The sequence below is a fragment of the Pogona vitticeps genome, chromosome 5, assembly GCF_051106095.1.
Source record: "Pogona vitticeps strain Pit_001003342236 chromosome 5, PviZW2.1, whole genome shotgun sequence".
Classification (NCBI taxonomy): Eukaryota; Metazoa; Chordata; class Lepidosauria; order Squamata; family Agamidae; genus Pogona; species Pogona vitticeps.
Window position 1 is genome coordinate 111558092 of NC_135787.1, and position 19171 is coordinate 111577262.

The 19171-nt window shown below is 41.4% G+C and overlaps 1 protein-coding gene and 1 long non-coding RNA gene across 3 annotated transcripts in view; one reads left to right on the forward strand and one right to left on the reverse strand.

Annotated features, from left to right (window-relative positions):
* Nucleotides 1–19171, reverse strand: part of FAM107B (family with sequence similarity 107 member B) — a 112875-nt gene that overhangs the window by 56386 nt on the left and 37318 nt on the right. Inside the window, exon 1 of one of the 2 annotated variants that reach the window (XM_020809681.3) lies at nt 1469–1611. The exons of the other annotated variant lie outside the window; for it this stretch is intronic. The gene's annotated coding sequence lies outside the window, so the exon portion shown is untranslated. Of the gene's footprint in view, nt 1–1468; nt 1612–19171 lie in introns of those variants that run through there. 2 annotated transcript variants of the gene reach the window in all.
* LOC140707422 (uncharacterized) lies at nt 1418–6302 on the forward strand. The gene is made up of 2 exons (XR_012087478.2): nt 1418–1548; nt 1936–6302. It is a non-coding gene; the product is annotated as an uncharacterized LOC140707422 (long non-coding RNA).

A 19171-nucleotide genomic window follows, 5' to 3' on the forward strand; every position in this document is an offset into this window, starting at 1 on the left:
GCTTACCATGTTCCTCGAAAATAAGATAGGGTCTTATATTAATTTTTGCTCCAAATAAAGCATTAGGGCTTATTTTCAGGGGATGTTTTATTTTTTCATGTATAACAATCTACATTTATTCAAATACAGTCATGTCATCTTCTGGTTGCTACACAATGGTTGAGGGTGAGCTTTCACTTAACTAGGGCTTATTTTGGGGGTAAGGCTTATTATGAGCATCCTGAAAAATCATACTGGAGCTTATTTTCAGGTTAGGTCTTATTTTCTGGGAAACAGGGTAGATCTATTGATTCTTTTGTGCCTTTGGTTTTAAAGAACCAATAATTAAATGAATAAGATAATTCATACAATGAGAATGCAAAACAGAAACCCAAAAACTAAACAACTTAGTAAGGAAACAAATGTATGGATAACCAAAGAAAGAAATCACTTAGTGTTTATTATACAAATGGTGGGGGGGACAATGCCTGGTTTTGGAGATGCCTTTGCCAAGCACTGCCCATTTAAGGACAAAAGCAACACAGAGAATAATTATGCAGTATTAAGACATCCCCCACCCCATTCAGGATTCTGCATCCAACAGCCACAAAGACTGTTTTCTAGACACTCAGATTATCCTAGAACTAAAGCAGAAGTGTGCATGACCCACACTAGTTTTTTTCTGGCTGCGAAACTTGCATGGCACAGTTGTAAACTTTTAGAACTCGGAAAAGGAGTTTTGGATGAAGTCACAGGAAAATATCAGGCAGGCTGACGTTCTCGGGGAGGCTTTTAAAACTGGCAAACAAAAATATGCTTCACCAAAAGAGAGAGCGAGACAGAGCAAATAACAGCAGCGATTAACAAAACCTCCCCCATGCTTAAACTGAATGTTGCCTTCCAACAGGGTCTCAACACGTGTGTCCGTAACATGATCGGACATTATTCCAAGGAGTCAAATCATTTATCGAAACCCCTTTTGTCCTTCTACCCCAAGCGACTGTGTGTGTGTGTGTGGGGGGGGAGGTCCCAAGCCATCTAGCCACAGCATCATCCACTCCGCCACCCCCTTCCGGGGACAATGCCTCTGACAGATGACAATTGGGGGGGGGGAGAGCGGGAAGACCTCCACCTCCACCACCACCTCCACCAGCAGCAGCGTGCGCAACATCGCAAGATAACTGGAAGGCGGCGAGCGCGATTAACTTGGGAGACCACAGCCGGCGGGGGCTGGAGGAAGCCGGGCAGAAGGCTCCAAGCCGCACAGCTGGCTCCCCTCCGCCTCTTTCCTTTGCTCAACATCTGGAGAGCTTTATGTTTCCCCCCACTTCCTCCTTCCATTCCTCGCCTGCCCGCGCCCCAGCCCGCGCACGTTGACTTCTTTCTTCCTCCCTCAAGCCGAGAGAGCCTTTGTGTGCAAAGTCAGCGCGGGGGGTGAGGGGGCCGCGAGAGCGCGAGGCAGAGGCAGACAAAAAAAGGAAGCCCTTACCTCGACTTTCAGCGGCTCGGTCCTCACAAGGAGGAGGAAAGAAAACTCAAGCTGCCTCCCAAAGCCTCCACGCCCGAAAGGTGCAGGTTGAGCCCCTCCTTGGGCAGCCCAGTCGGAGCGGGTGGCGGGCGGGAAGGGTTCTCCTCCTCCTTCTCCTCCTCCTCCTCCTCCTCACCGACCGGCGACTTACTTACTCGCCGGGTGGGTAGGTGGGCGGGCCGGCGAGCAAGCGCCTCTCCTCCGCCACAGCCAAAGAGCGAGCGAGCGCGCGCGCACCCAACCGCGAGCGCTGCCCGGGTACAGCCCTGGGACTCTCGCCTTGTCAGGGCTGCGGGGCGGAGCATGAGCTGGGGTTGCTGAGTCACGGGTTGTAGCCCCGCCCCCCTTTGCCTCGGCCTGCTGTCGGCTCCGTTGGAGAGCGCGGAGAGCTTTTGTGTCTCTGCCGGCATCTTCCTTTGTTGTTTCAGGCGCGGAGAGAGGGGAGAAAAGGAGCGCCTCGAGCAGGGGAAAGAGGGCGAGGAGCAGAAGCACCTCGGAGGAGCGGATGGGGGGGGCGACTACATGGAGCACGGTGCTGCCGGATCCTGTGCATCTTTCAGTGTGGGGTTTCCACCCGGGTGGTCGGGCAGGGTGCTGAGCATTTCTTGGAACCGGAGGGTGACCGACGAAGAAGTACTAGAACAAATGAATAAAGATCAAGAAATCATCAAGCACATACAAAGGAGAAATGTAGACTACTTCGGTGTCATGAAGTACAGATTGTTAGAACCGATGGTTCAAGGTAAAAATAGAAGGGGAAAGTGCAGGAGAAGGAACTTAGAAGTTCAGGAGTATTGAAGACTGGTTTGGATGCAGCAACAACATGGCAACTTGCAGCTGTGCATCCAGATTCAAGGTAGCCATGATGACATCCAGCCACCCGCAAGAGAGAAAGGACGAGAAGAATTGAGCATAGGACTGTGACTTTTAATTGATGTTTTGAATTTGCTTGCCAGGTAGAATTGCATCAGGCCATGCAATCCATTTCTAAAGGTCTTCCTCAGATGTTGGTCCCACTGGCCAGAATCTTACTGCCTTTCATGCTCACGTAAAACAAATTCCACAAACAATTTTTCACTCCATTCTACCATCTGTTGTGCTGGCAGCCACCCATGGATCTTGTAAACCATCCCAGGCTTTGTTGTGCACCCAGCCATGTGACAGGCAGCAAGCCAGAGGAGATGCTCCCTTGTGCGACTGCATGTGATTTCCCCCAATACGACTTTGGCCACTTAGTTCCAAAATTTCTTAGTGGCCAAATTTCTCCAGTAAATTGTATGCATCGAGCTGAATAATGTGTGTGTGGTTTTTTTCCTCAAACAAAATGGTGCTTAATTCATTGCTTCCTTCTCCCTGCAAAGGATAATAATTCCAAAAAGGTGTCTTGAATGATGTATGTATGTCCTGCTGAATGCAAACTTGCTGCTCTGTAAGCATGCACAGGATTGGCCTGCCCAGCCAAAGTGATTGTATGAACATTAATATACGTGAATTCTGAGTAAATGTGAATATTTTGAAATGTAGATTAACTTCTATGAATATAAGCCTTGTTAAACTCAAGAAGCTTACTTTTGCTGAAACATTAATATGATAGGTTGCTCATCTTTTTTTTTACACCTTAAACTAAAGGGTCAGAAGCATTCTCTGTTAGTAACTATTGGAAGACTATCTTTTAGAATGCAACACAGATGTTTACTGTTAAAATCTAACCCAGCTTTCTGTCAACAGATGCCGGAGTCAGTTTGCAGTAATTCAGAGATGCAATTATAGATGGAGATTAAAGATTAAAAGTAGGATTCACTTTGAAAGTTAGGTTATAGATTTCAACAGTAAGTTACGTCTGCTATGATAAAATTCATCTATAGGTTTAAATCCTATTTATCAGAGTTTTCTCTAAATTCCCCTTGAGAGATATATTCACTTTGCTTAGAAGTTAGCAAATGTCATGAGCACTTTTGGGTGAATGCTATAATAATGCTACTTTCTTTCACTACATCTGTGGTGATGAAGTCGCTGAGGTCATTCTCTACATTGGATATTCCGCTACCTCCAAAGGGAAGGAAGAAGTTTTTGTTTCAAGCATAGGTAAGAAGATCTCTGCAGCCTATGCTGGGGAAGGCAAAGAGTGGATCTGGATCTTCTGTTAGATCTTTGGGTGATTCAGAGTGGATTACAGCAAAAATTTCTGATTTTCAATTGGTTAACAATGGTTGCAATAAAAAGATTCAGATCCCGGCTCAAATTATATAGCTGATCCAAAAAAAGATCACAAGTAGAATTTGGTTTGGAATGATTATCTGCATTCAGTTATGGTACTCTAAATAAATTCTTCAGTTCAACATTTGTTACTTCTGAGTGTATACCTTTGCACCAGGCTGTGGATTCTGATATAAGAACTTTCTCATCAGGCAGGCTTTTCTTTAATGACAGTCTAAGTCAGGGGTCTCCAAACTTTTCAGAGTGATGACCACAACATATGTGTTCCAGATGTTTGAGGGCCGAAGGAAGACGCATGTGTGCAATGCATGTATGCAAGCCCTCACACCTACCTGCCCTCACTCCCACACTCGCTGGCACACATGCACGCTGGGCTGGATAGAAAGGGAAGGCGAGTCAGACATGGTCCACGGGTTGTAGTTTGGAGACCCCTGGTCTAGGTGACAATAAACAGGATGCTTTTACTTTGAGGCTTCTAAATCTGTTTTTGCACAGTTTTTACCTAATATCTTTAATGTTATTAATTCTTCTTTAATATTTGAATAATGTACTGTTCTTAGTTTTTAATTCTATATTTTTAATGTTGTGAGCAGCCTTACAACTTTTTTTTTAGGAGAAAGGTGAGGTAAAAATGAACAAACAAACAATCCTAGTGGGAATGAGGACTAAGGTTGGGGTGTGTTTTTGTTTTGTAGTAGTGGCATGTATCTTTTTGAAACCTGTGTCCAGGTTTCAATGTTACCTTATAGCATATCTTTGCCACGTTCTTTTTCAATTATTAATGTTGCTGCTGTTTTTATCGTTTACACTGGTTTTTTGTTTGTATCTATAATACAGCATCTTATTACATGATTGGGGGTTTCAAATAGAAAAAAGAGTTTATATATATTGTAAAGAAGGCACTAAATGTAACTTTTGAGGGACCCTTCAGGTAAAATGCTTCTGAGACTTTAGTAGTATGCTAAATTTCAAGAGCAATGTGTAAATACAAAAGTACATATACAATAAGAAACTGATGAATGTTAGTTCTGTGAACTTAGGTGAGGGGGTAGCACATTTCCGTTTAAATGTAAACAAGCAATGGTCATTCTTACAAACTGTTCTTGCCATTTAGTTCCTGTTCTGAGAAACATTTTACTTCTGTGCCCATTGCAATTCACAAACATAACAGCAACATGTGCCCATTACAGTTCCTCCCGTCTCTTCTTGTATTTGTACATATCCAGTTCCCATACTGAAATACAACCCTGTAAATGTTTGCCTTTTCAAGTCAGTCATTCCTGTGACACCACAAAAGGTGAGATGCTCTGTTACAGGAACATAATGTATTGTTGCTCAACTTGACAATGGATTTTAGTGGCACAAATGTTGTTTTTCAATTATTTAATACAGCAGCATGTAAGGACCGAAGGCACATTGTGGAATGTATTAAGCTTGTGTCCTATGTGTTGTCAAGTCATTCCCGACTTCTTCGTCGTCGTTTAGTCGTGTCTGACTCTTCCTGGCCCCATGGACCAGAGCACGCCAGGCCCTCCTATCTTCCACTGGCTCCCGGAGTTGGATCAGATTCATGTTGGTAGCTCCAGTGACACTGTCCAGCCATCTCGTCCTCTTTCGTCCCCTTCTCCTCCTGCCTTCACACTTTCACAACATCAGGGTCTTTCCCAGGGAGTCTTCTCTTCTCATGAAATGGCCAAAGTATTGGAGCCTCAGTTTCAGGATCTGCCCTTCCATTGAGCACTCAGGGTTGATTTCCTTCAGAATGGATAGGTTTATTCTCCTTGCAGTCCAGGGGGCTCTCAAGAGCCTCCTCCAGCATCACAATTCAAAAGCATCAATTCTTCGGGGGTCAGCCTTCTTTATGGTCCAGCTCTCACTTCCATACATCGCTACAGGAAAAACCATAGCTTTGACTATGCGGATTTTTGTTGGCAAGGTGATGTCTCTGCTTTTTAAGATGCTGTCTAGGTTTGTCATTGCTTTCCTCCCAAGAAGCAGGTGTCTTTTAATTTCGTGGCTGCTGTCTCCATCTGCAGTGATCGTGGAGCCCAAGAAAGTAAAATCTGCCACTGCCTCCATATCTTCCCCTTCTATTTGCCAGAAGTTGATGGGACCAGTAGCCATGATCTTAGTTTTTTTGATGTTGAACTTCAGACCATTTTTTGCGACTTAGGATAACCCCAATATGGTTTCTGTAGCATGTGAGATGCTGAAGGGATGGTCATTAAAGAAACTCACCATTGCCAGCCTGAGTGAGTTTCAATGGCCAAGCAATTTCCTGAGTCCCATCTGCTACACTACACTGGCTCTCAAGCTTACTGTACTTGGAAGAAGTAATGAAGAGCACAAAAACTCCATACATAGACCACAACAGTGAAAGAGATACTGTGCCACTACACTGGCATTGAAGCTTCCCTTTCAAGGAAGGAAAGACAGACTTCCCAACAATGCACCACAGAACAAAGACAATGGCCATACCTCCAACATCCATGGAGGCACCACTAATCCGGGGCTCCTGCTATATTGGTGTTTTTTAATTCTTTCTGTGGTTGATGTGTTTCCCTGTAAAAAACAAAAATCTAAATATACATTCCTGCTGTACCTCTGAAATTAAACATCATTCCAAATGCCCTCATTATGGATGCTTCCAGATGGATAGCTCATGCCACTGCTGATCAAAAAGCACTGAGCAGCTTTTCCACCATTCCTTCCTGCTCCCATCCTACTGGATTTATAAGATCAGAAAATAGAAGGAAGAAATTATAAGGAAATACGGGATAGTTACAATTATGTAAAAGTATATAAAATTGTATATTTGAGGCACTATCAACACTATCACTATGTCACTCAGTGACTCAGAAGTAATTATTTTTCTGTCACTAAGGCTTAATGAAGCCACATTACAGCTTTAACAGGAAGAAATAATCTGACCTAATTTGTGATATGACCTTAACCTTTTAGTTGCTTTTATAGTTACAAGTGTAATTTAAAAGATAAGCATTCTTATTTTAAGAAAAAGAAATAAGAAAAGAAACAGATACTTGTACCAAAAATGTAACTATGATGATAATTACTTGGGGAGAAACAAACAATGTTGTGTGGTCCTTAGACAAGAGGACCACACTTTTTGTTTCTGAAAAAGTGAGTTTAAAAAAGCAAGTTGCAAACACACATCAGGAATGTAGATTTCAAACTACTCAGGTGGTCCAGAGGCCATTAGGACATGATCTGAGCATTTGCCAAGAATTTTTGGACTTTTTAGAATATTGGTGTACAGCCTGATGAAGACTAGTTTAGGTCAAAAGCTAACTTTTTTAAAAAATGTAGTGGTCCAATAAAGCTGTCACCTGCTCTTGCTTTTTTTAATTACTTGGGAGTCACCTTAAAACCAAGATTATAACGCATTATTTTTCAAGTTCTGAACATCACTTGGAAGCTTTCTTTCCAAATTAGTTTTCTTTTATCTGCTTTTTCTTCAACAAGCTTGTATTTTTCACAAAGGCATCCACATTTCAAAAGAGTTATTGCTCTCTTTATATTCTCCAAGGCTCAGTTCCTGACCAACCACATCACAGTCAAGGAATGTGGTGAATTATGTATCTTCTGTCTAAAAGCACCATCACTTTGGCTGCTGTATCCTCATTATAAAACCTGATCTAATGCAGCATGCCTCATATAATTATATATTATTACATTTGAAAACATGACCTCCCCAATGAGCATAAGTAAAACTAAGTACTATACTTGTAAGTATGGGAAGCTCCTCCAACTCAAGATCACATGTGTTGTCTGCTGGAACAATGCATCATTACTGTTACAAGTAATGTGATTCTACCGTGTCATGACAGAACTCTAAAATTAGGGCAGAACATAAATGAAAAATTCCTACTGTCAGAAATCAAACATTCAAAAATTGATTAATACATGTATTTCCTTGAAAAGAAATGCAAAAAGCATGTTTCCCTCATTCATAATTTCCTACAAAAAGACAGCAGACAAATATATTCTCTGGCAGCAAGAAGCGGGAGTTACCTGACATGATATAACAATGACAACAACTGTACTTAAACAATGTGTTTAATTTATGAAAATGGACTGCTTCACCGTAACCATTTAATCTATAGCATTTTTGACTGCTCAATAATCAGAATTCTCTGGACAGAGTACATATGTATTGTGGGCTTTAGAGAGTTGCATCCTCTGCTTGACGTCATTGCAGGTCAGATGCTGGGATTTACAGAGAATCTTGGATCTGAAGATGAGATTAAATTATGTCATTTGAAAGAGAAAGGGCATTGGGCCATTTTATTACGCAGTTACAGAAAAAGAGGACACGATATTTCATTTTCTTCTGCTACATCACTGAGAAAGTCAGCAAATGAAATGACATCTCAAGGCACGCTTGCATCCTGATTTTAGTTACAGTTAAGACTAAGTAGCATCCATTAGAAGGAAAGTGTTTCGCATATTCAAATAAATAAATAATACATTATTCTTTCAGCCCTGTAGACTACTAATGCAGCTTGCTGAAGCATGGTTTAAGCTTCTTAAATTCATCTACATTAAAATGAAATGCAGAGGGAGGTTGTCCACTTGATGCAGATAATTGCTACTAACAAAAAAAGCCTGCCATCAGCACTATGGTTTGTGGGAATTTAATTAGCTAATGTGCTGATTTAGTAAGATATTGCAGACATACTGTAGATGTAAATGTATATATTCTTAAAGTTTCAGGTAAATTTATGTGATAATTTTGGCTGGCCTTTTAAGATCTTTGAATCAGAACTATTGAGTTGAAAGGGAGTCCCATGGTCATCTAACTGAACCTCCTTCCCACCAGTGCTGGAAATGCCAGCTATACCATCCCCAGCAGATGATCATCTAGTTTGTTTAAAAATCTCAAATGAAAGCGATTCCGTCACCTTCTTGTCCTGGAAGGACAGATCCTGAAGCTGAGGCTCCAATACTTTGGCCATCTCATGAGAAGAGAAGACTCCCTGGAAAAGATCCTGGTGTTGGGAAAGTGTGAAGGCAAGAGGAGAAGGGGACGACAAAGGACGAGACGGTTGGACAGTGTCATCAAAGCTACCAACATGAATTTGACCAAACTCCAGGAGGCAGTGGAAGACAGGAGGGCCTGGCATGCTCTGGTCCATGGGGTCACGAAGAGTCGGACACAACTTTAACGAGTAAACAACAACAAAACTTCTATTGACAGGCTGCTAGTCATTATGGCTACATGGAATGTCCAGAGCTCTTTTACAGTGGATTATCAGCTGTTGATGAGGAACAATGGGAGAAGACCTTCATCTTCATGCTCTTCCCATGTGTGGGCTTCTCAGAGGCACCTTCTTGGCCAGTGCAGGAAACAAGCTTTCAACTTGGTGGAGTTTTGATCTGATTAAGTAGGCGTCTCCTTATTTTCTGCAAGTTTGTAGAGGCTTCTGGTTTACACACATATTTATAATGTCCCTCTACTACATCTAGCTGTTCCTTCTATAATGGACTTCATGAAATGTTTTCTTGATGGTTGTTGTATGTATTATCCAGGCAAGGGGATTTCCATTTGGAGCTAGCCCAAGATGTTTTGCTACCTGAGGCAAATAAAAAATGGTGCTGCCATTCTGCTCTGCTCCATTCCACATAGAGCACTGGTTCCCAAGCTTGGGTCCCTCTTGAACTGAAACTCCCAAAAGCCTTCACCACCTGTTGTGCAGGCTAGGATTTCTGGGTGCTGTAGTCCAAGAACATATGTGGACCCAAGTTTTAGAACCACTGCTGTAGAGAAACAAACTGAATTGGCAGTTGAATTGTACTTCAGCCTTTGTGATGGGAAAGTGTTCACCAGTATATCTGAGGACAACAGGATAGTTCCAGGTGCAGATCAGGCGATGGGACACATACAACTTTATCTTTCCGTTGGAAGAGGCCAAGGAATGTTTGAGATGCTGCATCTGCTCCTCCTCAGCATCTGTCACTTGATGCTCACTCTCCCTAGTTCTTAGGCTAGCCCTGAATTTATCCAGTGAATTCATCTGATGATGAAAAGTTTTCAAACATAACATTAAAATAACACAAATATTCTTATCCAAACAATTCCTGTATTTTGGCACATAACCAGTTCTTTGACACAAGTGCTTTTCAAATGTAGTACTGGGGAGCCATCTCACACCAAGTCAAAAGTCAAGGACTGTCCCCTCTTCCATTTACCTGATTATGGGGCATCGTTTAAGATGGCTCGTTCACTTTATAGTCCAGGCTTGTTGGTTCTCACTCATATACTTTCTGAGCCAAAGTTATATGCTAAAGTGTACTTGACGGTTTTTAATACTACACATCACAATGAAAGATCTGTCATGTTGAGCAAATTGGATTCCAGGACAGTTAGTCTACTAATGATCTTTTCACTGAGAACTCAAGTAAAACCCCTGGAAAAACTCATAGTTTCCTTGCACGTAGTTTGAAAATTACAATGCAAACCTATGTACAACTGCTCAGAAGTAAATGCTACAGAGTTTAACAGGGCTTACTCTCAGGTGAATGTGTATAGTATTGTATCCATGCTGCTGATAGTCAGATAGGCCTTTTTGAACCTTTGTACAGTATTCAGAGCAGGCTCTTTCTCTGTGTTACATTAATTTATGATTGAAGGTGTTGTTTTTTCCAGCAAAGGATACATGTGACAGCAGGCCTTCCAGGAAAAGCAGACTGGGAGCCCCCCCCCATCCCACCCCCCATTTCACTTTGTGACTAGTGGAGATGTATACATTTCTCCTATGAAAAAAAAGTTTTCCGCTGTGACCAAAAGACTGCTCTGTGTGGTTCTTTTTATGGCCCACTGAGTGACTTTCATCATAAAAGAATGCAAACATGGAACATATTGACTGTTGTTGGATTTATAGAAGTCACGGAGCTGGAAGGAACTGACAGATCATTTTAGACCAGATGCTTAAGACCAGATATCCTATAGCTGAGCACATCCAGACTTTTCTGGAAGATTTTCAGGCAAAGGGATTCTACAATATGCTGTCCTTAAGATGTTTATTCTAGCCCTGCTCAGACTTACCAAGAGGAACATTGTATTTAAACCATGGATAGTGGCTTTCTAGGTGCCTGACAAACTTATCATTGTTGAAAGTTCAGGTCAGGCAGTGACAACAGGAGCATTTTTCATCCTCAAGTCCTGCCATACATGGCTGATCAGCTGCATTAAATCTTCATAGGTTGCAATCTATGTGCGGTTGGTCTGGATTTTTCCATTTATTGTACCATCTGAGTGAGGCTACAAGGTCTTCTAGATCCAATTCTCAATCTATTTTTGGCCACAGCCATAAACACAATATGAAAGTATTGTACAAATTGTATTGTACAAATCAGGATAGTGTGAGTTGCATAACAAACCTTATAAGGTAATGTGTGAAGAATTGTTGCCAATCTGTGGCCCCCTTCAAATGGCTCCTGTTGAGAACGGCTGTTGTAGATGCTTTGTTTTGTTGCTTTTCAGCATAGCCTGGAAGTCTTTGGAAGAAGAATTTTTAAAAAGACCGAAGCAACGAGTAGATTTGGAATGGACTCAGAGCTTGAAATACTGTAATTAGATTGTTTTGGGAAATCTGAAATCAGATTCTCCACAGTTATGAGGCTCACTGAGTTGTCTTCTTGGTCAATCAAGACCAACCCACCCCGTAGGAGGGACCCAATATTCTCCTGCCTTGAAGCGCTTTGAGGAAGGAGTACAAATAGAACATCCAAAGAAAAGCTTCATCAACTCCAGAGTGTGGGACTCAAACCAATGATAAGAAAAGAGATTTCAGCTGGATATTAGGGGGAGCTTTCTGGCATTTAGGAGCTGTGGAAGAGTGGAACAAAATACATTGGTGGCCAAAGTATTGGAGCCTCAGCTTCAGGATCTGTCCTTCCAGTGAGCACTCAGGATTGATTTCCTTCAGAATGGATATGTTTGATCTCCTTGCAGTCCAGGGGACTCTCAAGAGTCTCATCCAGCACCACAATTCAAAAGCATCAATGCTTTGGCAGTCAGCCTGCTTTATGGGCAGACTCTCACTTCCATACATTGCTACTGGAAAAACCATAGCTTTGACTATGCGGATCTTTGTTGGCAAGGTGATGTCTCTGCTTTCTAAGATGCTGTCGAGGTTTGTCATTGCTTTCCTCCCAAGAAGCAGTCGTCTTTTAATTTCATGGCTGCTGTCACCATCTGCAGTGATCATGGAGCCCAAGAAAGTAAAATCTGTCACCGCCTCCATTTCTTCCCCTTCTATTTGCCAGGAGGTAATGGGACCAGTGGCCATGATCTTAGTTTTTTGATGTTGAGCTTCAGACCATTTTTGTGCTCTCCTCTTTCACCTTCATTAAGAAGTTATTTAATTCCTCCTCACTTTCTGCCATCAGAGTGGTATCATCTGCATATCTAAGGTTGTTGATATTTCTTCCGGCAATCTTAACTCCAGCTTGGGATTCATCCAGTCCTGCCTTTTGCATGATGTATTGTGCATATAAGTTAAATTAGCTGGGGGACAATATACAGCCTTGTCATACTCCTTTCCCAATTTTGAACTACATGAATTTATTTAATCCCCTTTCAGCAGGTCTTGTATATTTTTCAGAAGTGAATTCTGTATGTTAATCGGGCACTGTACAAAGAAATTCTGTGTCATCCTGAACCTCCTGCCAAATAGTCCCAATTCTGAATATTAGAGGGGAATATTGTATTCTCTTGTAGTACCTGCTTTTGGCCTGATTTTATCAAAAACAAAAACAAAAATAATTGCTGAGTGACATATATTCTGAACTGAAAAGCCTCAAACATACTGAACCTTTCTCATAAAAGGAAAGGTTATGTAGCCCCCCTGCCTGAATCTTTTCCTGTTCTACAGTATTTTGAAATAGAGCAATCAGAATTGTAATATACACTATAGATTGGATACTGATTCAGGTATACTTGGAATATATCCATTGAAATCACTGGAAGTTAAGCTAGTTGCAACTAACTGTAATTCCACTGATTTCATTTAAGAAGTCTGGCTATAGCTCAAAATTCATCCTGTCATTATTTATTATTTCAAATTGCATACTGTCCCATTAGTGAGAACACTCTCCGTGCGGTTCACAAAATGTCAGTCATCATTAAAATTAACAATACAAAATGATAGTATACAATAAATACAATGAAACCCTGTCACTAGCTAAAAACCTGTGGTTCAATAGAACTGAAAAATTAAAAGTCAATTCAGGCATCTCAGGTCAGTGTTAGAAGCACTAATAAAAAATTGCTTTATAAAATTCTGGTTTTATTAATTTCCTTAAAACAGAGGATCCAGAGGAAAGGTGCCATGATGGAGAAAGCACAATTCCTGGTGTCAGGGTTTTTTGTTTGGTTGGTTGGTTGGTTTTGCCTCCTTAGGTGTCACAATGTTTAACATCAAGTACTGCGAGGAGCAGGTGGGATGGGTTGCTTTTTGCGGGAGAGGTGTTGGAACTGTGTTCCTTTATATAGTCAAACAACAGCATCACAACAGTACGAGTCGTAGTACTGTACAATTATTTTAGTACCTACCCTAATGATTCCTAGCATGAAAGTCATCCTTTTCAAAGCTGTTTCACAGTGGGCCAGTGTTTCTTTTGTGAAGAATAGTAGGGAGTGAATCTGTGGAAGGGATTTCCTTGCTTTTGAAGTTATTGCTTCACCCGTAAGTTTTTGCCTCTCCCTTTTAGGGAATGTCTCAGATTTTTAGCATAGGAGCATATAGATACAATGAACAAGGTTGTCACACACCCCCAGCTCCTCTGTATGTTCTCCCTAACAAACAGATTTGCCTTCGGGCATGACAGTTTCTCTTGTCTTCACTTCCGCTGTCACCAGAGGAAATCCTTCCTCAATTACCAATTAGGACCACAGAAACAGTTGTGTCAAATATAACGTTTATTAATAGATTAACATATTTAAGAATCAAGGAAATCATAGATGGAATTGTATTTGGTATTCATTAAACTTCATTTAACTTAGAAATATGCTGGTTACTTTGTATTTAGTTTCAATCACTTTATATCAGTTGCATTCAGTTCTCTTATACGTTTCTTTCCAAGTGTTTCTTTCCAAAACAAATTCTTCCAACTACCTAACTCTTTCCCTAACTCCTGACTAACTGTCCTATCTCATCAGTAACCGAAGCCCCTAACTCCTGTCTAACTGAAATCCTAACTCTAACTGAAACTCTAACTGTCCTCCATTCTCTTCTTATATTTCCTTGGTTCCATATTTACAGGAGAGTAAAGTCCAGGCATTATTAACTTCTATTTGTTATAGCTCCCTATGTTTTTTTATATTGGTTCTTCCATTCTTTCTTACTAAAGAAAGTCTCTTAAGGAATGAAAGGCAGAATGTGTTCCATAATCTTTTTTTTTAATTGATAATGCTAGGAGCCCTCTATCGGGATGGACCTTGTACAAGGCCTGGCATATGCCTGACACAGAAACACCATCATGTTAAGACCACTTCATCACACAGGTATCTGCACTACATAGGCATCCAGTCAGCTATGCCTGCAAACTTCTAGTAGTGGTTCTCAAACTTGGGTCCCCAGATGTTCTTGGTCTGTGACTCCCAGAAATCCTGGCCAGCACAGCAAGTGGTGAAGGATTCTGGGAATTGCAGTCCAAGAACATCTAGGGAACCCCAGTTTGAGAACCACTGTTCTAGAGGAACCCCACTCTGAACCAAGCTGTACTCAAATAAAATTGGACACAATGTCTATAATTGAAGCAGTGCCTTTTCCAGCTATTTCAAGCAAGAAAATCAGCTTGGGGGTATCTGTATGAAACTTGCTTCACCACAGGAATTCTTCATGTGGATCAATGCATGCTGATGGCTATAAACTTCATTTACATAAGGGAAAAAGTAAAGAACTCTTTAAAACATTCCTCACCTATTCAGCAGTATGTGTTTGTGTGTATGTCCATCTCAAAGGTTATTATTCCAGAATTTAAAGATTTACTTCAAAGTTTCAACAATGCAGTGTGTGTGTGTGTGTGCGTGTGTGTGTGTGTGTGTGCGTGCGCGTGTGCGTGTGTTCTACAAACCACACATATCACAAGCAAATGCCTAAAAATAGCTGCAGTATAAAATCTACTGATGTGATTCAATTGCAGGAAACAGGATGCAACACTCAGATTTGGGGATTCAGGAGGGCCTGTCACAGATCATGGGAATGTGCTGAAATGGAAGGAAAAATGGGAGAAGGGAAAGGGTGGAAGCAGAGATATTTTGTACATCTGCAAGGCAGCAGCATTCCCAACAGAGTGGGAGAGTTACGAAAAGGACAGCAGAGCCACCACCAACTCTGTAATAAACTTGCCAGGATTTCTAGGGCGTGGGAAGATAAGAAAATAAATGGAGCTCTAAACATTGTTGAAACTTTGATGTGAAAACATTTATAAGAATTGTGGAATAATATTTAAGATGAGCTCTCACAGACGTGTCATCCTCAACAATCAAAAGCAGTTTAAGGGCGGGGTCGGGTGAAGGGAAAAATAGGCCACTGATGCATGTATGGGACACTGAAGTACATTAGAATACATATATTTAAAATTGCATGTGGGATTATTTCTTCCTGGTCTATTATTCTCCAAAGGACCTGTATATTTTCCCCTTCTTGGCTCACAAAACCCTTGGGAATCAGGGAGATTTGGATCAGAGCCATGGTGCAGAGGGATAGATGTAAACTCTCTTCTTTCCTAGACTGAAGCCCCAAAGGGCTTCTTTTGACAAGAGAAAACGATGGTAGAAAATCCAGTCATGGATTTCTAATACCATGTGTAACGTGACCCAGTCAAGGCTTAGAAACAGTTTGTCATATATGAATCAGCACTCTGGTGTGCACAAAAGGTTGTGTGTGACTCTTACACACAAGGGTGGAGCAAGGGGGAGATGGAAAATCCAGCCACCCAATACCACTGGTGCAACTTCATAAGCCCCAAGTACTACTCTATCAACAAAGCTGTGTGTATCTGAAACTCGTGCACTGGGAACAGAATGCAGCCTCCTGAGAATTTCAGAAAGTAATTTCTGTGCCCTTCCACCTGCTAGGAGTGAGCTGGTGGGGCCTGTTGAAAACACAGAGGAATTCCTGGAGTCAGGGAAATTGAAGGGTTGTTTTAGAAGACAGAGCACAGGGCTTTCATTCTCTGCATAGCTTCTTCCCCCATCCCACATCCAGCAGAACTGAAATAGCAAATTATGCAAAATAAGTAATGGCCCTGGGAAGAGGAAAGATCTAAGTAACGAACTGGAAGATTTAATTGAACTTAGAGTTAATGTTCTCTAAGAATAATCTGTTTCTTTTTTTAAAAAAATTATAAAAAGGATGCAGCGTTGTCCTATTCTGCTTTCCTTTCTTCTTTTCTCAGTCTCTTAAGAGCTAGCTCATGACTGGAAGAGGGAAATTCTTAACCAGCCCCTACAATAAATGGAGCTAGCAGAATCATTTGACCTGGGTGGGGGGGTGTATCTTAGCCAAAAGAAAAATACTAAACAGAGTTCTACAGTAATGGATTAGGGGGAAAATATGCCATTCTTTGCATTAAAATATTTTACCTCTCTTTCCAAATAATTGAGGTGGTCTCAGCTGTCACCCAAGCTTTTGGAGGGCCTGTTCTTAACCAATGTGAGAGAGTGAATGTCACAGCGCGCGCACACCCCTTCACCCAAGCAAAATTAGCTTGCTTTGTTTGGTGACTGGACTTCAGGACTTAAGCACAGAACTCCTCTGAAGGCTGATTTTACAAACATGAAAAGGTGCCTCACCCACCTGTCTGCAACTTAACATGCTTTCAGTTCTAATTATAGGCAATCTCTAACATAGATTCCTGTCCCCACACACAATTTACTTGAGTGAACTACAATTCCCAGAATCCTCAGGCAGCTTGTACCCTCTCCACGCTTGGCTAGAGATTTTGAGAGTTGGAGCCCAAATAAGTAACTTTTCCAAGCTCTGTGGCACACCCCCTTGCTAATATAGAGATGGATATGCTAACAGCTAAATGTATACAGTAATTTGTATTGCTCACACAATCAGGCTATCTGACTTCCAAATTTTATTTTATTTCAATTATTTGAGGACAAAATTTAGTAACAATATATAACTTAACAGCATGTCTCACATATGTAGTGCACTGGAAGGATCATGTAACCAGAGGAAGTTCTCAGGTACACCCTTCAAGCTTCAGAGCAAATCTACCTCTCAGCACCACAGATGCCTCACACTATTTTTCACAACTGGGAATTTGTTTGTCACCAAACATTTTGGGAGCAGCACTGGGGTACAACGATACAATTTTCTTTATTCATAATCACAAGAAATATACTGCTATGCATGTACCTTGTGCTTTACAAATAATTTTCATTACTTGTAAACCATAGAGCAGAAGAACAACCTACCCCAAGGGACTTATGATGTAGAAAGCTGAAGCTTTTTGCAGCATGGAGATAAAAAAAAAAAACACAACCATCTACCAATATTTGTGCTTCAGGTTGCAGTCAAAGACACAGCTGCCACGACCAGTTGAAAACTGTCATTTTTACCATGGACATGGAAACTAAACATACCCTGCTAAAGGAAAAAGTCAAAAACTATGCTCTAGGTCTCATTTTGCTGCCTGAGGAGAAAGGTGGATCTCATGCTTGAATAGTTGGAGACCACAGTCTGAAAGAGCACTGGACGTCAAGGCTATGACAGGTTCCTTTCCCTCTTTTATGCAACGCTGGTGTTTACTCTGGCACAGCTGTATACCACAGCTCATTCTTCATGTCTTCTTGCACTCCTTGCTCCCAGTTGAGTTTCCAGAACAAAGATCTAATTGATGAGGGGGACAGGCTTGCCTTGAACAACTAAAAAGTTCTTATCCCAGAGCAAGGGGCCCATAGTTGTTAGAGCCAGATGTGCAACTGAAGCAGAAAAAGAATACTGTATGATGCACTGCACTGCCCCCACATCCTCAAACTATCTCAACTGTTGAATGGGACCATAGCAGTGTCCTTAGTATCAAAGAATCTGGGAAATCTCCATTTCACAGATCTTCCAGTAGCAAGGAGGCTGCTTCTTCAAAGTTATAGACATGAGGCAGGCCCTTCACAGCATCACCTCATTACTTCTACTGTCATTGTATTCATCTGGGGAAAGAAAGGTAAGCGGCTAGGAAGGTCTGGTTGAAATCAAATCACAATATTAATCAGGACCAAACTTAGAAGGATTTGGATTCACTTCACAAGAGTGAAACTGTCCAACTATTCCCAGTTTTGACTTACTGCTCACCACTCACTGTATCTTCCACTCATATACACCCCACCCACACCTACACACAACCACCTTTTTCCTAATAGTGAATGCACTTGAACAGCAGCCACTGCTGGTTTAGTGAACAGACAATTCTAAGAAGCACTGTATTACAGAGTGGACGAAGGTCTTCTTTAAACAAAATTGGGGTGCAAATTCAGGTTGATATGTTTCAGCTAGGCAGTATTTCCAACAATCCAGAATTTACTGTATTCCAGTGTGAATTCCAGGTTTATTCCAGAAATAGCATGTACTGGGTATTGTGACACCTAGGGTGTTCCTGGCTTGTTTCTCTAGCATTTATTGTGTTCAGCCTGTAGTAGAGAAGCAGATATATATATGTGCACACAAAAGGATGAATGTGCATAATTTTGAGTACATATGGGATTGAGCACTATTAAAAACAAATCAGACAACTCATCTACGCACAAAGGAAAGCATAAGGCTGTGAAGCTGATCCATCTCACTCAAGAATCAAGCAGTGAAACTGCAGGTGGTATATGCAATTCAGGTTGTTATGCACAGAGTGAGTAAATCTTTTAGTGTGATGGTGAATAGTTGCAGCAGTGTGCCAAGAAATGTGGAATTTAAACCACAGTTGAGATACTGACTGTGGCGATCACCCTGCTTTGGCTCATGAGGGAGGTTGTTTGCATACACCAATGGGAGCTGTTGGGAGGCGGGGCAAGATAAACCAGAAGGGAGGGGTGAGTCAGATGAGAGACATTTAGTGAGTTAGTTCAGTCAGATAGAGATAAGGAAGAGAGGGGTTTGAAGAGAAGGTTTGGATTTTGAGGCAGAGAGAAAGTTTAAAGAGTGAATAGTGAGATGGTTATCGGCATTAGTTAAGATAGAAGAAGTTAAAGAAAAATACTGAACGCTTTATGTAACTTTAAGAATGTGCTTAAGAATTATTTATGAAACAGTTAAAGGTAAAGGTTCCCCTTGACATTTAATCCAGTTGTGTCCAACTTTAGGGTGCGGTGCTCATCCCTGTCTCCAAGCTGTAGAACTAGCTTTTGTCCGAAGACAATCTTCCATGGTCACGTGGCCAGCGCGATTAGACACGGAACGCTGTTTACCTTCCCACCATGGT